This window comes from Gopherus flavomarginatus, chromosome 7 (genome assembly GCF_025201925.1).
Source record: "Gopherus flavomarginatus isolate rGopFla2 chromosome 7, rGopFla2.mat.asm, whole genome shotgun sequence".
NCBI classification, from domain to species: Eukaryota; Metazoa; Chordata; order Testudines; family Testudinidae; genus Gopherus; species Gopherus flavomarginatus.
The window spans coordinates 111,222,039-111,234,015 of NC_066623.1; positions in this window are offsets into that span (position 1 = coordinate 111,222,039).

Here is an 11,977-nt window from a genome sequence, read left to right on the forward strand (position 1 = left end):
GACATACCCCTAAGAGAGCTGGGCCCAGTCTCGCCTGTGGCAGATCAGCTACCTTCCAGCTCAGACTGATCAGCTGGGGATCAGGTGATTAACAGCAGCAAGTGACTCAGCTGGGGAGAGATCACAGGGAAACTCTGGGGACAAAAACCTCTGGGTCAAAGGGAGGGAGGAAAAGGAGCTACAGGAAGCAGTGGGCATTCCTGGAGCAGCGTAAGCCTCTCAGACAAGTGTCCTGTAGGAAATAGCTAAGCCCGGGATATGGGAAACAGATGACTGATGTGCTGCTGTATGAGGTTAGGCAGAAGAAATAAAGCTGAAGCCCTGAGAAAAGAGCCTGAACTACACTCTGGCCATGGTGTGTCTCCTTCCTAGGCTGCAAGGACAGGCCAGCAGCCTGCAAAGTCGCACAATAAAATTGTCCCTGCCTGAAAGGGCTTACAAGCTAAGCAAAAGCTGAGTGAACAGATGGGTACAACCAACAGGTGGAGCAAAAAGAAACAATGAGATGATGCTGATCAGCATGGTAAGCAGCAGCCACTCCTTGCACAATTGGCAAATTATTTGTGGGCCTCCCAGTAGAGAAGAGGTTGAAGGAGGATAGAGTTGGCCTTGTAGAGGTTTACAGGGGCTCTCCTTGTGCATGTGGCATGGAGTGGAAGGAAGCACAAAGGGGCTTGTTGGAAAATTTGACAATGTGCAATCAAGAGTAGTAATTAAGGCTTGCAGTAGGATTCAGGAGATCTGGGTTAATCCTTAGCTCTGCCACAGACCTTCTGTATGACCTTGGGCACTTCACTTAATCATTCTGTGCTTTGTTTCCCAGCTACAAAATGGGGATCTTTTTTCATCTTGTTTATTTAGATTGTAAGCTCTTCTGGGCTGGGACTGTCTCTTACCATGTGACTGTGTAGCACCGAAGCATAGAACGGTAGGGACTGGAAGGGACCTTGGTGGGTCATCTAGTCCAGTCCCCTGTGCTAAGGCAGGACCAAGTATTATCTAAACCATCCCTGACAGGTGTTTGTCTAACCTGTTCCTAAAAACCTCCAGCGATGGAGATCCCACAAACTTCCCAGGTAACTTGTTCCACTGCTTAACCTCCCTTAGGAACCTGCCTTGCTGCAATTTAAACCCATTACTTTTTGCCTTGTCTTCAGTGGAAAAGGAGAACCCAGGCACAGAGTGAATCAGTGCCTTACGCAAGCTCATACAGGGAGTCTGTGACAAAGCTAGGAACTGAATGTAGCAATTCTGGTTCATAGTCTTGTGCCTTAAACACAAGAACATTCCTCCCCAGGCTCGGTTGCCGGGAAAATAAGATTTAAAATCCTCAAATGCAGACACAATAATGCGTGAAGAGAAGGCCCCAGTTGAGCAGAAGTGCTTAAATTAAGAACGTGATTAGTCCCATTGAAATCAATGTGCTTTGCTGGATCAGGGCCATATGATCGATATTGGCTCCACAGACATGCGGTATGCCATAGAGTCAGTGTTTGCAAGTGTGAGCCCTGGGGTCCTTATTCATGGAGCAACTTCTATTACTTCAGTGGGTTTGGGTCAGAGTCAGTGTCTGCTGCAGTCAGTATGGGATGTAAAATATCTGTAGTGTTATTCGTAGCTTGTTCAGAAGGCAGGGCTTTCATGAAACAGTCCCACAGACCTCCAGATGGGGATGAGTATAACCCGGCAGCTGAGTGTCTCAGGTAATAGGAGCTGCTGTCGTCCAAACACATAAAAATAAGTTAGCTGGTAAGCTTTTTGGGGTCAAGAACTCTCTCTTTGTGGGTGTGTATCACACAATGGAATACAGGTCTCCTACAGGCTACTGCAATGCAAATAATAATTCTCTGATCTAGGAACTGAAATTTCATTTGCTTTGAAAAGTGTATTGTTCTAGTAGAAGTCCCCTTCTCCCCCAGCTAATGGTAATTATTAGATCTTTCTTTCTTTTTTTTGTTGTTATGAATAATTAGCAGGTACAATGGCAAAGAAACAGTTTACTGGGAATTGTGGAGACTTTCAGGTATTGTTTTAAAACAAAACCCTGTGTATCAGCAACTGCTACTTTACAGCACAGAGCTAACACCTGCTGAGGAAATAGACAGAATTTTTCACTATAATTTGATATCCTTCCACTGAAAGTTGCCTTTACTGTTAAATAATATTTTTCCTTTTGCTCTAACTTAATTTACAGTGTGTCCTTTCCCCTCTAGCAGTATTCAACCCTAGTGCATTAAAAAGAAATGCTTTCTAAAGTCTAGTTCTATATTGTGTCAATTTCTCTTCTGCTCTGTTTTTTGACATTGCAACCTATCACTTTTATTTGGGCTTTTTCTTCCCTTTGAAATGTTTGAACTCCTCAACCCACCCCAATAAAAAACTTGTCAAAAAAATCAAACTGCTATTAACCACCACACTTATTCACTGAAAGATATTAACTTAAAACAGAATGTTCCCTTTATATGTTTTAAAATGGAGGGGACATATGTTTTGCATGGTATATTTATTGTAATGAGCCTTTTATGATTAAAAATTTACAAGAGGATTAGCTTTTTCTCCCTGCTGAGTGTTGCATACAGACTGGGCAATATCTCTGTATTAGAAGAAAAATCACACTGCATGTAGCACTTGCAATCTATTTATTGCAAACTACTAGGAGTCATGATTTTGTCCTTGGATTACAACCCCACCCCCGAAACACACTGCCATACCCTGCTTTCAGCACCACTTTACTGGACAGTTCCTAGAATGATATTTTCTGTAGCCAGGACTTCCTAGAAAGGTCAGTTGCTTGTTATATTCTTCCACTGGATTCTGATGATCTCTGTAACCTTGGACTCTGACTTAGATCTCTCCCCCAGTGGCAAAAGTGGTGTCACTCAACTCAAGTCATTTGAGTTATGGCCATGTCACACTGGTGCAAGTGCAATCCAACTCAGGCCCAAGGGGTTCATTCCATGCCTACAATGAGTTCCAACAGCACCTCATGAAAGTTTATGTACTGATAGGCCTTAATCCCCCCTGGGTGGGGGGAATCTGTCTTTGACAGATCAATGGAATTGCACATGGAGCAGTGAAGCCAGCTTCGGTGACCAAGGTGTTTCATGCTGTCCAGCGCTGTCTCCTCGTTTCCTCATGCTCCTGCAACTACCTGTATCCACCTGCTGTTCTATGATTCGGGGCCCTAGGAGCTACCACAATACAAATAGTAATTCAGATAGCGTCAGGGACTGTGGGTCTGGAACACTGGTCTTCAGGGCTCGTAGGAGCTGGTCAGTTCCCCCCTCCACTCGGCAACCTGTTAACAGTTGCTAGGATAGAAGCTGAACCCTGACAGAGGACTCCAGTCCTGGGATCTGATTGGCAGACAGCTGGGGGTCCTGACTGGTTCACAGCGTGTATATAAACCCAGCGCAGGAAGAGGAAGTTGTCCATGCAACTGGGATCCACCTTGCTCTGGGCTAAGTGTTTTGTGCTTCCTGCTCCTTTTCCAGCTCCCCTGGCTTGACTTCCTGGTATTCTGGCCTGACTCTGGTTACCGGTTCATGGTTCTACTCTCAAGTTTGCCTCCTGCTAACCTGACCCAGCTGCCTCCTGACACTCGACTTCGGGTTTGCCCTCTGACCTGTCTCTGACCTCATCGTGTCTGAGGTGGCCTGACTCCTAACTCCTGCTCCAATCACTGCGTCAGACTGCCTGTGTCCTGGCCGTAACGGATCATCAATCATAACGAAGTTTCCTTTTTCCCTACTCCAGGAAGGCAAGGATGCCCCTTAGCATAGAGGAATCCTTGGCTGATGTAAAACTGCCATAGCGGTATCACTGATGGAGCTCCCAATGAACCCCAGAGGTGCTGCAAGCTTAAATTAAAGCTGGAGAGACCACCTCTGTATCCAAGGTAAGACATCCTAAGGGGCATCGGTTGTGTCATCCTGACTCTTCTGCTTTCAGTGGTGGCTGCCTTTCAAGCTTCTAATCACCACTCTAGAACTGCAAACTTTCAAGTGTAAATTCTCAGCCCTTTGAAAAGAATATTAGATGCCATGTAGTGGGGCGGTTACCTGCTCCTGCCCTTTGGGGTGGAAAACAGTCCAGGAGAGGGCAAGAAACCTGGGCTGATTAGGGAAGGTAGGCTCAGCTGTGGCCATGCCCCAATCAGGCCCAGCTGGCCCCTATAAGAGGCTGTGAGCCAGAAGCCCAGTCAGGCTCCCTCTGCCTGTAGAGGGAGAAGGGCCTGGCTGCAGGGCGCTAGAGACCGGGTACCTGAGTGAAGCAGGGCTGGGGACAGGCTGAGGAGCTGGGGAGCTCTAGCCTGGAAAGCCCCAGGCTGTGGCCTAGCACGAGGCCAACAGGTACTGGGGGTTGCAGAGGGAAGCCCAGGGGTAGGCCAAGGCAGCAGGTCCAGACCCAACCTTGCCAGTGCTGAGTAGGCTGATACTGCAGGCTGCCCAGGGCGTGGGGCTAGACGATGACTGGCAGTAGCCATATACTGAGGCGAGGTGGGGATTGTGGGTGAGGGTTTCCTGGGGAGGGGAGACCCAAAGAGAAAGGGGCTACTGCCATGGGATAGCACCAGATAAAGAGGTACTGGAGTTCAGAGAGGGACATGGGGGCCAAGAGGCAGAGGATCACTGGCCTTCAGAGGGTGCTCTGGAGGCTGAAGAGCTAATTCCCTGAGAGACCAGCAGGAGGCGCCGAAGGGGTGAGTCCGCACACTTACATGCCACTATAGGGAAGCAAGAATATTGATACCTTGGCTACTGGCTGACAGATGAAGGACATGTGGGTGTTCCTAAGAGGGCAGCACTAGCTGTGTCAGTGTGTGTAAGAGATCCGGTGTTCCTCAAAGCTCCGTTTTACAAGAATGCAGTCAAAGGTAGTTGTGCTACCCTGCTGTTGTGTATCTGGTGTCTTGGGTCTCTGGGAGGGTCTGGTGTGCTGAGAGCTGGTAGGGCAGAGGAAAGGAAAGAACAGGGATCCATCCCTGTCACACAAAGGTACCTCACACCTGGCCTGGAGGGAATACTTGTCTCGGGGAGTTCTGTCTCTGAGCTGTGATGCAGTGAGGACTGTGGTGAAATGGCAAAATATCACATTTGAAGAGTGTCTGGGCTGGGGGGGCGATGCCTGACCCTGCTTCTGGGACAGGGGGCTCTTTGGGAAAATGTGTGATCAGACAGTCATTCAGAAAAGTGCCAGCTTGAAGCATGTCTGGGGGAGATGAGCCTCACCACCTTAGGAAGCACCCTGTTCTCTTCTCTCCCTCTCAGTTTTGGGCTTCTCATTTATTATTCTGCTAGTTTCTAAGAGATAAAGTCGTGTTTCATGAGGGGGCTAGTGCTTAAGGCCAGGAGGGACCACCAGATCATCTGGTCTGACTACCTGTGTGTCGCAGGTGAGCATCCACACACTAAACCCAAGAACTGAAATTAAACCAAGGCATTATGGAGGAGGAGAGGTGGATGTACACCAATGCCTGAGGCCCCTGCACTGGCAGAAAGTTGATTAAGTGAGAGATATAATCCTGGCAAATGATCCACCTTCCATGTCGCAGAGAGTCACATACCACAGACTCACCCCACCTGGTCAGGCGTCTGCCGTAGACCCCTGGGCTAGACTTCTGATATGTGATCTTAAACATTAGCCCCTTTTGGGTTTAATCACTCCCAGTTGTCGTAGCGGTCAAAGGCCCTGCTTCCCATGGCTAATCCAGAAAGCCATTCATTGCCTGCTCACAGGGGTTTCCTGAAACTGCATCTGAACTTGTTCACACAAATACATCACACTCCTAGGCCTGACTGCCCTCATGACTGAAATATTTGCTGGCCCTGCCTCAGCGATCACTCACACCACTGACTTTAATGGGGGTACCCTGATTTAGACCAGTGTTAGGCCCCAGTCAAGCAAAGCATTTCAGCACGTGATTAACTTTGACTGAGTAATGCCACTGAAGTCAATGGGCCTACACACGCCCAGGCTTAAAGTTAAGCTTAAATATTTTGCTGGAGTGGGGCCTAAGTGAGAACACAGTGGTCACCCCCCCGAGTCTAATTTAGCCTTGTATCTTTTTGTGAAGGCCAAGTCCCATCAGGAATGGGCCTGCAGATTAGAGATGTTAATAGTCTTTGCGTACTAAAGTATGGGAAGAAAAAAATATCTGAATGGTAGCAGGTGCTCTGACATCAGTTTATTGATTTGCAGCATAATGTATCCATTTCTACTAGAGTATCTTGCAAACAGGAAAGAATCAAAACTGGTCTATATAATCTACTGCAGAGGTTCTCAAACTGTGGTCGGTGGTCTGCGAGCGCCGTTCAGGTGGTCCTCAGATAGTTCCCTCTAAGGTGCATGCCTGGGCGACCGCACATTCTAATTAGTGGAGCCACGTAGGCGGGAATAGAGGTAAGTGGGAGGGGGCAGTGGAGTGGGAAAAGGAAGTGGGGGGAATTTGGGAAGTATAGCTCTGCAGTGGCCAGAGAAAGAGGCTACTTTCCCCAGCTCCAGGGCTGTGGCTGCCGAGGAGACACCCCACCCCCGCCCCTTCCCAGCCCCAGCTCGGGGGCTGCTGCAGTGGGGGAAAGAGGGAGACACTCCTCTCCTTCCCAGCCCCAGCTTGGAGGCTGCCACGAAGGGGCAGAGAGGACATGTCCATCGTATTAGAAAGGTTAAGACTACTTATATTAAAATGTGAGTTATGGGCTTTTATTTGTAGGAAAAAAAGTTAATTATTAAGTTTTTTTTATATAGCGCTTTTACCCAAAGCACTTTACAATAGTTAGCTAACGGTACAAACAACATTTGGAAAGCTCATTAAGTGGTCCGCCGAGACCCTCAGCAATGTTCAAGTGGTCCGTGAAAAAAAAAGTTTGAGACCCACTTGTCTGCAGAGCGTGTGAAAGGACGAGGCATGGCTACTCTAATGGGCATGCCAGGTTGTTGCATCTGCACGATTGTTTCTTTCTGGGCAGCAGTCAGCGCTACAGTCAGTTAGTGGCAACCATCAACTAACCGCGGGGTGGCCAACCTGGGGCTCCAGAGTCACATGTGGCTCTTCAGAAGTTAATATGCGGCTCCTTGTATAGGCACCGACTCCGGGGCTGGAGCTACAGGTGCCAACTTTCCAATGTGCTGGGGGTGCTCACTGCTCAGCCCCTGGCTCTGCCACAGGTCCGGCCCCCACTGCACCCCTTCCGGCCCCCTCCCCTCAGCCTGCCATGCCCTCACTCCTCCCCCCAACCCAGAGCCTCCTGCATGCCACGAAACAGCTGTGGAGGGAGGGAAGGGGAGGTGCTGATGGACGGGGCTGCTGGTGGGCAAGAGGTGCTGATCGCCAGGGGTGGGGGGAGGCGGATGATGGGGGGCTGCTGACATGTCACTGTGGCTCTTTGGCAATGTACATTGGTAAATTCTGGCTTCTTCTCAGGCTCAGGTTGGCCACCCCTGAACTAACCCATCCAAACAATGTCTGACAGAGAGATAAAGCCGAATTGCTTGAGGCCAGGTTTTCAGATCTGGCTGCTTGCTAATTAGGTCACCAGTGGCCGTGCTGGCGAGTTAAACACAGCACACATGAATTCCTGGCAAGGTGATTAAAAATATTTGCCTCTTGCTGATAACTGACCCATTAATATCCTTCCTTTCTAAGGAAGCATCAGAAAGGATGATTCTATCGTTTTTCTCTTTGTAGCAGGGCAGGTGCCTGCACAGAGATTTCCCCAACAAACGTTCAAGACAAGAACATCACATATTTGCCTTATGCAGCTTTCAGAAGCAGCTTTGCAAGGGGAAAGTTATTGCTCTCTGAGTAAGAAAAGGGGGAGGAGAATAAAGGGTTTTAACAGAAATGAATCATCTTCCTGACAGTGAACTGCAAAGCTGGAGTTAAAACGGCAGTAAGTCCAGTAATGCACTCCGATTGCCTCTGTGGTTCTGCAAATGCACTGAGCTGAAGACAGTATGAAAAAAAAAAAACACATAGGGGCAAAGCATTTCTCTGTGCCTTAACCTGTCCAATTTCCTGTGGGCCTAAACAATCATCTGGATCTGGATTTCCGTGTTCCCAAGTGTGTGATATGTGTGAGTTCATCATGGTTGGGGCGTCAGGTCTGCAGGGTTTGGTTTGGGCTCTGTCCCAGTCTCCATCGGCAATTCTATTTCAGTGACCAAAACTTCACCATGAATATGCCAGATATGTTTCCAATCTACGAATATGTAATGACTTAGATCAGTGGTTCTCAGCCAAGGGTCCGGGGCCCCCTGGGGAGCCGTGAGCAAGTTTCAGGGAGTCCGCCAAGCAGGGCCAGCATCAGACTCCCTGAGGCCCAGAGCAGAAAGCTGAAGCCCCACCACACAGGGCTGAAACTCGGGGCCCTGAGCTCCGCTACCTGGGATGGAAGCCCAGGCCTGAGCAATGTAGCTTCGTGGAGGGCCCTGTGGCGTGGAGCCCCAGGCAATGCCCTGCTTGCTACTGCCTAATGCCATCCCTGGCTTTTATAAGCAGAAAACCAGTTGTTGTGGCACAGGTGGGCCATGGAGTTTTTATAGCATGTTGTGGGAGGGGGTTCAGAAAGAGAGAGGCTGAGAACCCCTGACTTAGGTCACATGCAACTGACCTGGAGTTATCACTAAAGGATATAGGGAAACTTGGTTAACTTCCCAGTCAGTATTTGTATTCTAGTCGTGTCCACGGACCACAACTGAGGTGAGGGCCTTATTGTTCTAGGTACTGTTCAGACATAGTGAGAGATGGTCCCTGAAGACAGAGGATGTCTTTGTCCAGTGCACAGGTGGGGAACTGAGGCACAGAGAGATTAAGTGACTTGCCCAAGGTCACACGGGGAGTCTGTGGCAGGGCAGGGAATTAACGCCAGATCTCCGGAGTCCTAGCCCAGTGCTATTGTATTCAATATTTATATCATGCTAGTGCTGAAAGACCCCAGCTGGCATTGGGGTCCCAGTGTGCTGAGTGTTGTACCCTGACAAGGTTAAGTCTAAAGATACAGAGAAGGGGGTGGGGACAGCAGGCTATGGATTAAGCAGGGATAGAGGTGTAGCTAGGAAAGGAGTAGGAAAAAGGCAAAGCGGGGGGTGGGTGGGGGAGTAAGAATCACAGCTTGTCTCCTTAGCCATGATCAACAGGCTGACATCAGGAAGCGTCATGATCAAAGTGAGTCTTCAGGAGGGATTCAAACCACCTCTCTTCTCATGGACGCAGCTCGGAAGCAAAACAAACTGAGTCCCTGACATCTACAAAATACTGCAAGAGAAACGAACTCCTCGTCCTCTGGCTTGCTGCAGAGAATCCATAGCAATAAGCCCAGACCACAGGGGATGAAGAGCACCAATAATGTCATCGTCCCAATGTTTAGCCCGGCTTGGTAGTATTTATAATTGATTTGTTGCAAAAGCAAACCCACTCCAGCATTTCCTTCACTTGACAAGTAATTAGAATGTAAATGCAAAGAGAGGCAAAGCCTTGTGTCAATCTGCCGGGGGATATTTCTCCCCGGACCTTTACCTAATGCCCTTAAAGGACCATAACTTCACAAGCGGTGTGTGTCTCTTACTTTACCGGGCTCGGCTGTTTCCCTTCATGGCAAATATTGCTCAGTGATCACTGTTGCAGTCGGTTGCTCTTCATTCACCCTTTATTTGAAAAACTGACTTCTTGCCAGGCTTGTTGTTCTCAGTCGGGAGGCTTTTCTCTTCCAGGTGACTTCATTCCAGTGCTTATATGAAAACTAGACTATGGACTCTCTGTATCTACGCAGCGCTTAGAGATCAGCAAGGTCAGAAAAGCTCCTTGTACTTGGAATGAGGGGTAGCAACGCTTGTGGTGGCTTATGACTTCAGTGGGTCTACTCATGTAGTTAGGCACATGCTTGGAGTACCTGGCTTTAGCCAGGCCTAAATTAGAGGAGAATCAGTCTCTCTCTCTTGCATACTGCCATTAGAATCAACAGCCTGGAAGCAGCACTCTGGGACATATATAGGGGGAATTCAAGGTGTCCCTTTCAACATAAAGGGAGTGGGCATCCAAAGCACTCCAGATCTGAGAACCTTACTGTTGAGCTGATGCGTGGTCTCTGAAGTCTTAACATGGTAGTCATGACTGGAGTACAGGTATTGAAGGCTATGTGCTGTTTAGGAAAGACAAGAATAAAGGCAAAGGTGGTGGAGTAGCATGGAATGGAGCTATGCTGAGTGATGCCATCTGAGAACCTGACCTGTCATTTTACTTCTTGAATTAGGACTCGACTTTTCTATAGTCAAAGGAATGCAGCCCATGAGATCTTCATGGCCAGATGTGTGAAACGCTGAATCTTCACTGAATGGTGCCCTGCATGTATGATGCTTTCAATTAAAAATTCCCCTTTTTACTGGTTTTATGGCCTATTCAGCAGAAAGTGTGATGGAGGGTCACGCAGCGGCCACTGCACAATCAAATGATGGCAGCCTCATTCAATGTGATCATCTTTCGGATTGTGCAACTGTAGAACTGCACATGGATTTATTGGCTACCTTTTAAATAAATGAACTATAAAGGGCCAAATTCTGCCTGGGTGTAATTTCTACTGACCTTAGCAGAGCCAAACTACAGATAAATTTGGCTCCCTATATTCATAGCAAGCAGCTACAAGCAACCATCAGTGGTAGACTGTCTGTCACAAGCAGAAGTTTTGAATGACATCAGTAAGGTCAGTACTTCAATATTTTCCCCTGCAGTGTTACTAACTGAGGAACTTACTAACTTACCACCAGGGACATTTACAGAGCAAGAGCATCGTGGGTCATAATCTGGTCCAAATATTTAATGCACCAAGCATCAGTGCCTAATCTTACATTGGCTATTGGGTTTGGGGGCCCTTTTGACCTTTTTGAAAGGGGATCTGGTTTTAACCTGTCAGATGCAGATTGTGCTATCCCGTCTGTCACATTGGCTGAGTTATGTTATGTTCCATTGTTACCCATGCTAAAGACAAAATAGAGTACTTGCCTTCCAAGGGAGAAAATGACCAGATCTTTCTCAGACTCTTGTTTTCTCATGATTTACCCAAGGTAAATATATTGAGAGAAATGAAAAATGCTGTAACTGATGGTTTTTCTATATTAATATTTCAAGTGGGAATTAAAAAAAAATCCCTTTTGGTACTTGAGATGACTGGCCATTATTTAACCTGAGTTTAATATACATTCTGCAGTTAAAATGATTGTGGTTACTACTTAGGAGAAAATAGGAGGCCTGATTCACCACAGCAATGCTTCAGTTGTCATAGATTTCTTAAGGAGCCATTATGAGTATCTATTCTCCCCTGCATAATACAGGCCATAGAATTTCATACCAGCATATCTCCATTGAAACAATTGTTAAAGGTAGTTTATTGGGAGCATGAGTCACCATGTGATTGATGCATGCTATCGTGAATTCTTGAGAGAAGTTACCTTGAGTCTAAAGGCTGGTGAACAATTCACTGCGCACATGATGGGAAATGCTTCTGACTTGGCTGCAAGGCGTAACCCCAAGTTCTCTTTATCTGCCAGTGCCATTTACACCAGAAACAAACTAGAGTAACATAGGAGTGAATCAGGCCCATTAGGCTGCAAGCTAAGGCAGATGCTACAGAAAGGGTAAGGAATATTGCATGTTGTGTGTATTCTGCAGACTGCTCTTATCCTGTTGGCTACATTAGCCAGAGCTGGTACTCTGGAAGATGATGTGTGTCAGGAAAGAATATATTCAGCCATTTTTTTCCTTCTGAATATCAGGTCTGTTTATTGACCTAAATACTCCTCCGTCTAAATGGCATGCACAGCCTTCTTCCTTGCTGTAGAGTAACTGGTGAGAAAGCAAGTAAATAAGAGCCTATGATTTATGCCAATTGAACCTCCAGACTTCTGTGTATTATTCTGAGGGCCTAAACCTTTGTCTACACTGGAGAATACCCCTCACACAAACACATACATTCACCAGTAGCCA